Here is a 13,901-nt window from a genome sequence, read left to right as displayed (position 1 = left end):
ATTTTGTAAAAATTGCTTGTTCCTCCAAATAGCGACAAGGCTGAATATGTCTCATGAATTAGGTATACACAGATGAGAGGCTCAGCTTTCTGACTCACCTCGTATAAACCTTTCCAAAATTTACCCTCAAGTCCGTTGGCCACTGGAAACCCACTCTGTTCTACATTGAGCATCTCAAGCTACAAGGGCATTTGAATGGCAGTGGCCCCTCGAGAATGGGATCCAAAATGTCAGAGGTGTGGTTCTAACGCAGGCCGAGGGGCCCACTGAGACCACAGGATCTTTCTCTCTATCTGGAGAACAGGAATAGAGCACATCACAGGGAAAGGGAAATGGGTGGAACACTTTTGTGGTCTCTGGTTGGGAGCACTTGTTAGTAAAATCATTGCACACTTCAAAATCTGGACCCGTCCCTTCCCATACTTAGATTCGAGAAAGGATGTGTTTTAATATGTTTCAGGTAAATGGTTATGTCTTTTCATGGCTCAGCTGTCATTTCAAGCCCTGCTAAGGTAGTATTTATGATTATATTACTCACATATTCGTTATCTACCATCTTTCTCATCAGTGTGAATACCAGGCTTCCAAACATTTTCCACCATTGAGACCACAAATGGCTTTTAGCTTCTTTAGACCTGACCACGTAATTTCCATCTTTCCTCTGTCGGTAACAAACTTACGTAGGATTCCTGGATTCTACAGGATTGTCAAAGTCGTGTTTTTTCTATGAGACCCTTGTTCCCAGCAAACTGGATTTCCAAACTCCTCCCCCATTTCCTGCCATAAAAAAAAGGGGGGGGCTAGTTCTTTTTTCAAAGACTATTTTTAATTGACAAAGACTCACGCTGTCCCCCTTTTGTTATTAACATGCAAATTTGGAAGATGATGATAGATGGGAAAATGATTACTATTTTTACCTGGTAGGTTATTTTACCAAAGGCATTGGACATACACAGGCATTTCTCATCAGCACATACACCTAAATCATCATTAACAGCCCATTATGTAAATTCCTTTGTCTTCTGAATTGTTCAGCTTTCTAAAAAAAAATTGGGCTTCCCCCCCTTGCCCCCGTTTTTATTTCCTCTTCTCAATCTGGAGGAATATTGCTATCTAACCGGGGCATGAAATCTTGGAACGATTTGTCTTCCTTCTCACACGATTTGATTTTGTAACAGCAACCCGATGCATCTCGGTCATAATCATTTCGGTAGCCGCTGTGCTAGGAGCACTCTGTTTAATACAATCAGGCTGTCCTGCTTCCAAGGAGAAGCCGTGGTAATAGGTCTGGCATTGCGCTCCGAGCTGTGGACCAGTCACAGCTCATAATGTGACAGTTCACATAATGAAACCCAGAGGGAACATTATATAAAGTGCACAATCAGGAGGGGAGAATGAGGACTTCTGAATCTAGAAAGGCCTTTTGGATTTTGGCCACGGGCACTTAGACCAGGCTTTATCGACGTGTGCGTGTGCAAGAGGTTGTCTAAATACCCATCTGAATCCGGGTGTGCTTGGCGCTCACACTTTGGGGTGGCCTCGACGAGGGGTGATCCCAAGTTGGAACTTCCTATATTATATGCTGAGGACAGATGCGTGGCTAGATGCAAAGCTCACGACAGGGAGTTTTCCTGTTCGGGCATTCCCAACATGTCTCCATGAGAACTGAGAACTCCATGGGTCTTCATTTGGAGTCACTGTCATTCACGAGGGGTGCAGGCTTGTGTATGGGGCAATGGTGCCTTGATCTAGGTCTGCTGATAGATGTAAAGAACAGAGAGACAAGCGTCCATTCCCCATTCACAATGGGGCTTCTGAGATTATAAATGAAGAAAACCAGCTGCCTAGGAAAAACAGATCATTCAGGAAGCCTCTCTGATACTTTAAAATTTCAACGTATGCAACTTGAATCACATTTTCTATACAGTGTTGGCTGAGCATTTTCTGCTTTTGTAATCTCTGTGAAGGGAGGCTCTTGGCAATGGATTTTCATAGCCGTCTGGGTTGGCATTAGAAATTCCTTGATTTTATTCCCAAGATGGCTTATTAGTTCAATTCAAAACTGATGACCAAGGATAATTCCTTCCACAGCAATCCCGGAATCGTAATTTTCATTTTTAAATGAGGGGATCCAGAGATGAACCAGGAACTGGGAACTTCGGGATTATATGGAACTGAATTTATGAGTGTATCAAAGATGCTGATGATGAGGACTAGTGTAGGGGCTAAGAATAAATTTGAATGTTGAGATAGTTTGTTTATAGTCTATTTAGTTCTGAACTCGTTATGCCGATAGATCTTTTGTGAAATATTTTGTGATTCAGAGGGACACAGAGGAGTTCTGTAAATCCATTTGGTACAGCAACTGGGATGTAGACTTAAATATAATAATATAAAATTTACATAAATATAATAAATAACGTAAATATTATATGATTTATAATAATACTTTGTTTTTGGTTCTCCTTAATCCTTTTCCTTTCAACTATCTTCCAAACCCATAATGTGTCCTTTGCACCCACACAATACTGGTTGCTTTTACCCCTAATTTAATGCCACTTTTCTGCCAAAATGATATATTTCAGAGTACAATAAAGGGGCAAGTGTATCTAGTTGAGTAGAGCATTTTACACTATTTTTGAGTTATTTATGCATAAGTTAATTCTGTTGCTCTCTGGAGGACATAACTAAACTCGACTTTTGAGTAAATGACCTGGAAACACGTGCAGGCGTAAGGTGAGCTAGCCATGACCTGTCTGCCATGACCTGTGGGCAAGTCACCTGTTTTTAGAGGTTTATTGGAACATAGCCACACCCTGGCATTTACTTTTTTTTGTCTATGGCTGTTTTACATCTGCTGTGTCAGAGTTAAAAGGTTGTCCAGAGCACAGGACCTGGGAAACCAAAAATATTTATTATTTGACCCTATACCATGAGTTTCCCAATCCATACTTTAGGGCGTGGCATGGTTTTTTGGAAAGTGGGAAGGCCATTCATGGAGAACATCTTGGATTCACAAATCAGTCATGAATATTAATATAAAATAAATTATGCATGATTATATAATACATGCATATACACCATGTACATGCATATGTATGTGCATACATGCACGAATGTATTATGTGTGTATACATATATACATAAGACATGTGTGTACATATATGTTCTTACATGGAGAACATCTTGGATTCACAAATCAGTCATGAATATTAACATAAAATAAATTATGCATGCTTATATAATACATGCATATACACATGTACGTGCATACGATATGTGTGTGCAAGCATGTATGCATGTATTATGTATGTACATATATGTATACAATAGTATATGTTTTCACACTGGGAATTCTATCAATGCCTCCTCTACACCCTTTTAGACACAGAGCAGGTGTTTGTAACCTGCAGCGTGGGACGCATGCATGAGTGGGGTCTGGGAGCCCTCGGGAATATCACCTGTGAAATCTCCATGCACCAGGGAGAGATTTGACGACCATCCACACGGCACGTGTGAGGTTGCTGACACGCACCGTTGAGCATGCATCCTCTTTAGCTGTTGCAGCAATAATTCTGATTGCTGTGTCTGGTAGGGCTCAGGCTCCCAATTAAGCCAGTTGACCATGGGGAGCCATCTTGGCTGGTGTTGGCATGCCCCCGTCCGTTTGTTTTGTGATCTAGAAGAAAAGAACACTTGATTAAGTGCAGGCAATTATTGTGACTTTTCATCCTGCGTCACTAAACTTTTCAGCAAAGTGCATTTGGTAAAGTTAAAGCCAGGGGGTTCATGGATTCCATTTTTGGTGTGTTTGAGAATTTGAGGGCAAGATAATTCTGACTCAGCAGGCTTCCTTGAAGTGGGTAATTAATATCCATAGGGAATGGGGTTGTTTTGTTTTTCTCCGGCAGGTTATTGGATGTCATACTTGCCGTGCTGTGATAGTAAATATTAACAAAATATATTTCACTTGTAGATGATGGAGGATCTTTTGCTTAAGAATGTTCCCTTATATGCCCCTACTTCTTTCCCCTTCTGTAGTGATTGATGATACAGGAGTTTCCGTGGTGTCCCTCAGTATGAATTTATTTAACCATGAGGTGGGGTTGATGGGGAAAGGCAAAACTTTGGTGAGGCAGAATGTAACCTAATCCACACGAACGTGGTTAATGCGCTGGAGGGGAGCACCGTTCCCCGTTCCCTCACACGAATCTTCCCAGTGTCCTTTAGAGGCAGTTGGAAATTGAAGTAGAACATTTTCACTCTTCCCCGTACCGGGCCCAGTGCATGGCATGTAGGAGATTCTCAGGAAGTGTTGGGTGAACGCGGGTCAACATGCTCAACCCCGTAGTTTTGAAGTGGGGCAAGGTCTAGTCCTGGCTAAGTAGACCACATAGGAGAGTGACAGTGGATGAATCCTCTTACCTCCTCCTGTCCCTTTAGCTGAGAAGGGAAGGGAATGAGCCTGCAAGATGCCAATTTCATCTGACCCTGGGAAGGCGTCCTTCCACGCCTGAAGTTTCCCTACAAATTGGTCCAGAGCTGACCAGCCTCTAAGAGGATGCACCTTTTTTCTATTATACAGAAAATCCTTCCGCAGTTCTTTCTTACCATGATTACATTATTGCAGAAAATACATTTTAGTAAAGGGGGATCTGACCACCAATTAGGGTATGTGTGCTGGGGAGGGTTTCCCACACTGTGAAGAAGGTCTCTGACAGCCACTGGGTCCTGCAATTTAATGTGATGCCAACATTATCTACGTGCAGACAGTGTCAGATCCCACAGGGTAAGGGCTCAGTCCTACATGAATGCCCACCTTATACTTCAGACACCAACTGCAAGTTCATGCTGGTACTTGTGCTTCTGACCCACAAGCCGTATAGATCAGAGGTTCCAACGGTCCCCTCCGTGGGTTCCATTAATCTACTAAAGCAGCTGGTTCACAGAACGTAAAAAGAAACATGTCACTCACTAGATTATAGGCTTATTATTAAAGGCTGTAACTCAGGAACGGCCCCGAGTAAGGTGTGGACAACGGGCATGGAGCGTCGTCCACGGTCTCCCCACGTCTGCATCTCTCCCCAAACCTCTCCATGTTCACCAACCTGCAAGCTCTCTGAACCCCATCCTTTTGGGTTTTTATGGAGGCTTCTTCATTACACAGACAGGATTGATTAAATCATTGGGCGCTGGTGACAGATCCAACCTCCAGCCCTCGCGGGGGTCAGAGGTAGGTAAGTCAGAGGTAGGACAGAAAGTTCCAGCCCCTCTAGTCAATCACACAGATGTCTCCATTAGCAACCAGCACCCATTCCTAGACGCTTTCCAAAAATCACCTCATAACCTAACCAAAAGCACCTTCATTGCTCTTACGACTTAGTAAATTCCAAGGGTTTTAGGAGCTCTGTGCTAGAAAGAGATGAAGATCAAATAAATTTTTCTTATTATAAATCCCAATATCACATTCAGAAAAACCAAGCATCTTATTTTTACCCAGAGATGAATAAGTATTATTTTCTTCCTTCAATTTTTGCAAACCTGGAATTAGAAGAAAAGAAATACGGTGTCTTACGGCATTTGTCTATAGGTGATAGGCACTTGGAAGCAATGCAGTGTAGACTCTAGAAAGTTGTTTCTCCCTGCCCCCGGTATTTGTTCTAGTCTCATATATATGCACAGAAGAATATAAATTATTTAGCATTGACTTATCTGTAATTAAGTCTTCTAAATGGACTAGTATTTTAGCTGCTGTATTTTCTTCTCCAATTACTTAGAAAATTCAAGCCTTCCTTGGGGAACACTTGGTCTTTCGCTTGGGCTTTTAATGGTAATTGATTGGCTTGTTCAAATTATGCTGTTCTGGGAAGAAGGTTAACAAATAAAATCTGGCAAGGTGATAAGCAGAGGGGGTCGGATAAATGAAGACCACTCTGTGTCCAAGATAGGTGTCCCCATGAATTTCTTACCTTTCCAAAGTTACCGATTCATAACGAAGGTGAAGTTTACAGTGGGAAGTGGGCTGCCCACAGAGTTAGTGTTTCGGAATAGGTGTTCCTGTGGTCTGTCACTCGTAGGATTTACGTGTAAAAGCCTTTTATAACCATGGCTTCATTAGGAGTCTCGAATAATTTAATTATTTTTAAAGATTTATTTATTTTAGAGTGACAGAGAGAATAGGGGGGAGGGGTGGCGGGAGAGGATCTCAAGGGGACTCCCCGCGGAGCGTGGATCCTGACGTGGGGCTCCATCTCACGGCCTTGAGATCATGAGCTGAGCCGAAACCAAGAGTGGGACACTCCACCAACTATACCACCCACGAGCCCCTAATTTAATTCTTTTGATATGATGTCATAAGTTGCATGTTTAAAATATTTAAACCAAATACTTGCTCAAAAATTAATGAATGAGGGCAACTACAGTTGACAGTGAATAACTGTCATTTATCATTTTCTGCTCGGAAACATCAGATTACTGTGTAAATGTCTCACGGTGCCGAACCCGTTTTACCATCAACGAGTTGTCAGGTATTTAAAAAGCATTTCAATTTCTGTGGTTAAGTCCTAGAACCAGTCTTGGAGATGATGTGACATCAGCCATTGCTTACATTTTTTAAAAGGAGTAAGATATTACTGAGTTGGGATTCCAGAATATCTGACCAGAATTAGAACAGATTTAAGGACGAAGTCCGTTTAAATCAGTTTCGTCTACAGTGCATGAGAACATCTGAAGTCATGTTCAACAGTGCTGCCATCTTGTTTTTGTGTAGTAAAGATCCATGAGTGGATCTTCTATATTAAAGAGTCATTGGAGCAATTCTTTTTTTTTTTTTTTTTTGGTATGGAAATGGCTAAACTGCTTTCAAAAGAACTTACCAAATGATTTGACCGTTCGGGGCTGAGAAAGCAAACACCAGCTGTCATGGCGTCTGCGTCCTCACCACTAGATGCTTGAGGATCTTTCATCTAGGTTTCTTGTATGCCCTGTATTTGGAAATGCACTGACAATCTTACACGTCCGAAAGGCACCATCCTGCTGCTCTGTACCTGCTCTGTCTTTCTTAAGAAACTAGTGACAGTTACCTTCCTCCATTGCTATTCTTTCTGCCAGGTATGAATTTCTCATGGCTGCTTTAACTGATGATCACAACCTTAATGGTCTTCACAGCACACCTGAATAAATACAGCTCTGGACGTCAGTTATTGGGGGTAAATACCTGAGTGTTCCCCCCAGGCTGATGCCTTTTGTGAGCTCTAGGAGAGAACGCATTTCCTTGTGTTTTTGCACATCAGGGGGCTGCCAGGAATCCTTAGCTTGGGGTCCCAGATCACTTTTCACCCCTCTGCTTCACTGGTCACATCTGGTCACATCCAGTTCTATCTCCTTTTCTGACTCCCTGCTGCCTTCTTCTATTCAGGACCTTGTCATTCCTCTGGGCTCACCCGGATCATCCAACACCATTCCCCATCTCAAGACCCTACATTTAATCACATCCGCATAGTCCTCGTAAAGTCCTTTGCTGTGGAAGGTTATATAACGTTGACTCTTGAAAAATATGGGTCTGAAATGCCTGGGTTCACTGATACATAGAATTTCTTTTTTAAGATTTTATTTATTTATTGGACAGAGAGAGAAAGAGCACAAGCAGGGAGAGTGGGAGGCAGAGGGAGAGGGAGAAGCAGACTCTCCACTGAGCAGAGTCTGATGCAGGGCTCGATCCCAGGACCCCGAGATCATGACCTGAACTGAAGGCAGATGCTTAACCGACTGAGCCACCCAGATGCCCTGAATTTCTTTTTATCAATACAGTCTTGTAAATGTATTTTCTCTTCCTTGTGATTTTCTTAAGAACGTTTTCTTTTCTCTAGCTTACTTTGTTGTATGAATACAGTACAGAATATGTAGAACGTACAACATATGTGTTAATTGACTTTATGTTTTTAGTAAGACTTGCACTCAACAGTCGGCTGCAAGTAGGTACATTTTGGGGGAGTCAGAAGTTAGATGTGGATTTCCAGTTGCACAGGGGTCAGTGCCCTGTTGCTCCAGGATCAGGGATTCTGGGGATTTGGAAGTGCATGACTTTGGGGGGGGGTGCATTATTCAGCTTACCACGTGTAGGCGGCCATGATCTTGTCCATGACCTTGAGAGTGTCTGTAGATGCATCTCAACTGTCCTCGTCAGTGACCTCCAGGACATCTGTCCCCTTCCTTGGGATGCTCTTATCATGCCTGACAAGCTCTTGTTTCTCCTCCTCCTTCCCGAGGCTGCTTCTCAGACTCTCCATAAGAGCCCTCCTCACTTCTTGTTCATTAAGGTTTAGTTTAGCTCTCGCTCACAAGCATATGCACTTGGCATGTTCCTTCCTTCTTTGCTCTGTCTCCTTCTGGAATCCCACCCTCTGTACTTGAGGGTGGGTGTGTCTGGAGGACCCCTCCCCTTGTATGAACAAAGACTGGGGGCTGCTGCAATGTCCTCTGGTGACTTGGCCCCAGGCTCCCTATTGCATCCCATTTCTCACATCCCTCCACATGCTCTGTCCTGGGCAGCTCAAACTATTCAGAACCTTCCAGAATCAGTGGTGTTGACTCAGACCCTCATGTGTCTTCAGGTATTGCTTTCTTCCCCTCCCTTAGCTGACCTTTCTTCCTGGATCTGAGTTCCTGAAAAAAACCCGGTTCCATCTTATGTCATGAGGTCACCTGAATGTCATTTCCCAGGGAAGCCTTTCTCCTCCATGATAATCATGTATTGAAGAGGGCACCTTCATTTTTGGCATTCTCCTGCCCATTTCCTTAAATGTCTGACTTCCCGATGAGCCTGAAAAATCCCTCAAGTATAGGACATATTTTGTATTATGGAAACCACCACCCCCTCTGACACAGTAACCCCACACGGTCCAACGTGATTTATTGAATTAATTGAACTAATATTTAATTATTGAATTTATTGAATTAATAACACAAGAGTGATGAAGTCGATCCTTGGTGATCGCGTCATGACTTTGTCCATCTCTTCTAAGTGTATTCATGTTCATTCCATAGCATGTGCATCTCTGTGTGAGGTATATTGTAATGGATTATTAAAGAAGGTATTAAACTTGAGGGTTCTTTGTTATCGTCTGCTAGAATTTATTAACATGCATGCAGAGTTGTCAAAAGAGGGCCAAGGTTCCAAATGACCATACCCCATCCTAATGTTCCAGAGAGCTGTGGATGCACCAAGGAAAATGAGAATGAAGTTCTCCCCAAAGCACAAAGACTTATCACTGTTGCTTAGAGGGAGACAGGCAAAGTATTGGTGCCTTCTAATGTGATAGTGTTTTCCCCAGGAATGCTTTACCTTCACTTGACTTAAAGAAAAATATAGGCCCTGGTAGTGGAAATGAACTGATAACCTTGTGCCATGGCTCTGCTCTGCGTATGGCTCTGCTCCAGGGGAGATCCTAAAGAATAATGCTTTCAAAATCACATCAAGAAATCAAAGTGAAGATTAAAAAAAAAAAAAATTGCTGTCAGCAGTTTAGACCTTGTGAAGGTCATGTAGAGAACCACTTACCTGGAGTTTACAGCAACTCTGATCTCTCTCCTATTATTTTTTTGAGGAAAATCATAGTCAAAGATTTTTTTCTTAACACAGTCTCTGCTGCTACTTTCTGTTTATAAACAGTAAACAAATGCATTCAGCATTCATTATCTGCAATAAACGGACATATCCAGCGTTCCACTGGGAGCCTTTCATTAGGTTTAGTGTAGCGCTTGCTCATGTGCGTATGTACTTAGCACTTTTGTTCTTTGTAGGTTTCTTGTGTTCAAGACTTTTCAAATTGAACCCAGTTCCGAAAGCTACACATCCATTTTTCAAGCACAAAATGAGGTGAATTTACTAAAAACTCAAAGGGATCTCAGTGACAGGACATTAATCTATTTTAATCATGTCTCATAAGCTCTGAAAAAGTGGTCACTTGACTTCAGCATGATAACTAGTAAATGACAGGGAGTCATAAGGAGATGTCCTTAGGAAGACAGAAAGGGACCCCACGTCACAGCCTTGTAAGCTGAGAAGAAGCCACCTCCTTCTCCATCTTGTTTTTGCACTTGGCTTCAACTGGAACTTTGATGGTGTCCTTGTGATTTGCGCTTGCCTTTTGGTCCTGAGAGAGAAGCACCTGCTCTCTCCACCTGCTTGACCTGAGAGGTTGGGTTTCAGGTGGCAAGTAGTCAGTAAAGAGAAAGCTGAGCTTAGTGAGAGCCCTCTGAGCAGATGAGGGTGTGAACCCAACACTGAGCAGATGAGGAGCATGTTAACCGAGCACTGAGCAGAGGAGGATGGTGTGAGCCCAACACTGAGCAGAGGAGGATGGTGTGAGCCCAACACTGAGCGGATGAGGGTGGTGTGAACCCAACACTGAGCAGATGAGGAGCATGTTAACCGAGCACTGAGCAGAGGAGGATGGTATGAGCCCAACACTGAGCAGATGAGGTTGGTGTGAGCCCAACACTGAGCAGATGAGGAGGGTGTGAACCCAACACTGAGCAGATGAGGAGCACGTGAACCGAGCACTGAGCTGAGGAGGATGGTGTGAACCCAATACTGAGCTGATGAGGGCATCAGAGTCAATGAGCACCCATCTAGTGGCCAGACCATGGTACCCCACATGCACCCTGGGAAATTCCAACATCAGGGTTTCTCTCTCTTAGCAATGCCATAAAAATCACATAAATAGCAGGACTCTAAAGTTTAGCCTACTCTCTTTTTTTAAATGACTTTTCAAAGCCCTTGACACTCACGGAAAATGGCTTACATTTAGGATGGCATGATCGTATTGCTGGGATGACATTACCGGAGGCTTTATCCCCTTCTCTTGAGTATATTAATGTTTTATAGCTTTTTGTCATCAAAATATGCCTGATTTTCCTTACCATGCCATTCTCAGAGGTTTGGTGTTTTTTTAGGTCTTAAGATACAGGAGCTTTCTTGGCTGCGACCTTCAAAAGCTTGACTTGATGTTGTCTCTTTGCCAGTACCATGGAATTTAGCTTTCCTCGGTTTTACCTGAGTTATGTAAACTGTGTCAGCACACTCACACGAGTGACAAGATCAGTATATGCTTAGCATTTCTATATTTTACTCCTTTTTAGGATAAGTCCTAAGTGAGGGAGATGTGTTTCTCAGGCTCATGTGCACATGATCTTGAATGATGTGCGTGCTGGTGATGATAGTGACTGTCAGCACATTGCAATATCTGATTTTAAATAAAATGAAATAGTCCGTGCCCGCTACAATAATTATGGATGCGTTTGTTTGCTCTGTGGTTTTCAACCTTCCTTTCATATACATGGTCCTATTTGATTGTGGAACAGGTTAAGCAGAGATATCGTATCCATTTTCCATGGGTAGAAAGTGAGCTCTAAGGAAGTGAATTGGTTGCCAGAAAAATCACTGTGGGCTCTTGTTCAGTGATTGTCTTGTCCATTGGGTCCACAAGGATCAAAGGAGATGGTGCCTTCCTAGAACTACAGAGTGACAAAATCAGTAGATGAATTGTGTGATTTCCTCAGTTATCGGAAGTTAGTGGGTGAACATGATCACATCTGATTGTGCTCCAGTATGTCATGTAGACCGCCTTTTATGTCTGGTGGTTATAGAAGCCATAGTAATATTCGAGAACACAGAGGGAGAGCGCTACGAGCAGGCCAGGTTCATAGCACCATCTGAAATCTGTCGACCTCCATCATCGTCCCACTTTCTAAACGTCGGATGTGTCAACTTTGTAGATGCCTCCTGGTGTTCTTTAAAAATGTCCAGAGGTTCTTCCATCTCTAAGCAGTTTTTCATGTTCAAAGGACATGATTCTGCATGAGTAATCTGTTATGTGGCAACTGGCTAGAATTATAAGTCAGTCTAGACCATCCTATACAGGAAATAGACACATACCAAGATATTTTATGATGCTTGTGGAATCAAAACAATGATAGATGGAACAGGATGTTATTTACGTGCACAATATAAGGGGAATCATGTGCCCCCAAATACCGTTATTTCTTTTTTCACCGTACCACCCTAGCATTCTACCTCCTGAACCCAGCGTTATCTCTTTGGGCTATCAACCATAACGTAGGCTGACAATCAGATAGCTTTTCATCTGTGCTAGGATCTGTTCCAAGTGCTTTTTATATACTGACTCAATCATCTCAACCGCTGTATCCAGTACTTACCATTCATATTGGTTTCCTATGGCAGCTGCAACAAATTATTACAAACTCAGTGGCTTAAGACAACACACATTTATGATGTTACACTTCTGGAGTTCCGAAGTCCACAATGAGTCTTACGGATCTAGAATCAACATGGCAGCAGGGCTGCATTTCTTCTCAGGCTGTAGGGGAGAATCTGTTTCTTTGCCAGAGCTCCCAGAGGCTGCCCCATTCCTTGGCTCATTGCCCCCTTCCTCTGGCTCCAAAGCCCCTGGCTTCAGTCCTTCTCATACTATGATCTCTCTGGTTCGCTCTCTTCTGTGTCCCTCGTTCTTTTCTAACGATCCTCATCCTTCCTTTGGGCCCACCTGGGGGGATCCAGGATCATCTCCCCATCTCCAGGTCAACCGATTAGCACCCGTAATTCTATCTGCAACCTATATGCCTATTTTCCACATAACAACATATTCAGAGGTTCTGGGGATTAACATGGGGGCATCTTCGGGGGGCCATCATTCTACCTACCACACAATTATGATCTTTACTTTAGAGCTGAGGTCTTCACCAAGGTCATAGGGTGGATATGAGGTAGAGGCATGGGAGAGGATGACCACGGCGTGAAGCCAGGAGGCCACTGTCAGTGTTTGCTCTGGGCTTGGGGGTAGGGCACATACTTAACCAGAGATCCTTGTGAATCCAAATCTCTCAGGAGCTGCCTTTTGACCTTGAATATGAAGGAGCAGGTACAAGGCAATGGGTTAAAAATAAGGGGGAGGGGGAAGCAGAGTGAAATTAACATAGACAATGAAATAGACCCAGAATATTAAGCCAATCTGAGCAATTTTGGAGTCCTAGATTTTTGTGTGTATGTGGAAATAGCAGGCACCACCTTCTTCAAAATCTGAACTTAGTGGGTGCTCTTTTTTCCCCAAGAAGACTTAGAAATTTTCCATGAATTGTCAGAAGATAAAGGTGTCTAATGATTCCCCAGACAGGATATGGAGGGAATGCGTGCCCCTCCTCTGTCCTTTGTAAGCACTTTGATCGTGGCTTCAGACACGTGTTAATTGCTTCCATAAACTTGTAAATAATATTTCCACAACATGAATGGAAACTTCCTCAGTAATCCTTTTTGTTTTGCACATTGTGGCTTTTATTTTAAATATTCAATTTTGCTGATGTATTTTAAGAACTCAGTTAAATTACAGAGGGATTGATTTGAAGTCAGCAACCTCTTTATATTAACGCTGCCAAATATCCTTTAACGTGAGAGTGCTAAGAGACACCAGAAAATTTAAAGCTCAATTAACACTGAGGGCTTATATTATTGAATCGTTTCGGCTCTACTGTGTAGAATGCCATCACATCGGAAAGACTTTATTTATTTATTTTTTTTTTTAAAGATTATTTTATTTACTTATTTGAGAGAGAGAATGAGAGAGAGCAAGCACATGAGAGGGGAGAGGGTCAGAGGGAGAAGCAGACTCCCCGCCGAGTAGGGAGCCCGATGCGGGACTCGATCCAGGGACTCCAGGATCACGACCTGAGCCGAAGGCAGTCGCTTAACCAACTGAGCCACCCAGGTGCCCTGGAAAGACTTTATATCCCAGTGGTTAAGAGCACAGGATTTAGAAGAAAAAAAAAACCCAAAAAAGTGTGAATACTTGGCACCACCTCTCTCTCCTTAGACAGGTGTCAACTTT

General features: G+C 42.9%; 1 protein-coding gene across 1 annotated transcript in view; it reads left to right on the top strand.

Moving 5' to 3' along the window:
- NLGN4X (neuroligin 4 X-linked) overlaps nt 1–13,901 on the top strand; it is a 289,234-nt gene that overhangs the window by 33,257 nt on the left and 242,076 nt on the right. The gene's annotated exons all lie outside the window — the stretch shown is intronic.

The sequence above is a fragment of the Mirounga angustirostris genome, unplaced genomic scaffold (assembly GCF_029215605.1).
Source record: "Mirounga angustirostris isolate CCGP_5_RB_7025 unplaced genomic scaffold, mMirAng1.0.hap1 SCAF_11, whole genome shotgun sequence".
NCBI lineage: Eukaryota > Metazoa > Chordata > Mammalia > Carnivora > Phocidae > Mirounga > Mirounga angustirostris.
Note: the sequence above shows the minus strand (reverse complement) of the source record. Positions and strands in the feature narration are given on the sequence as shown.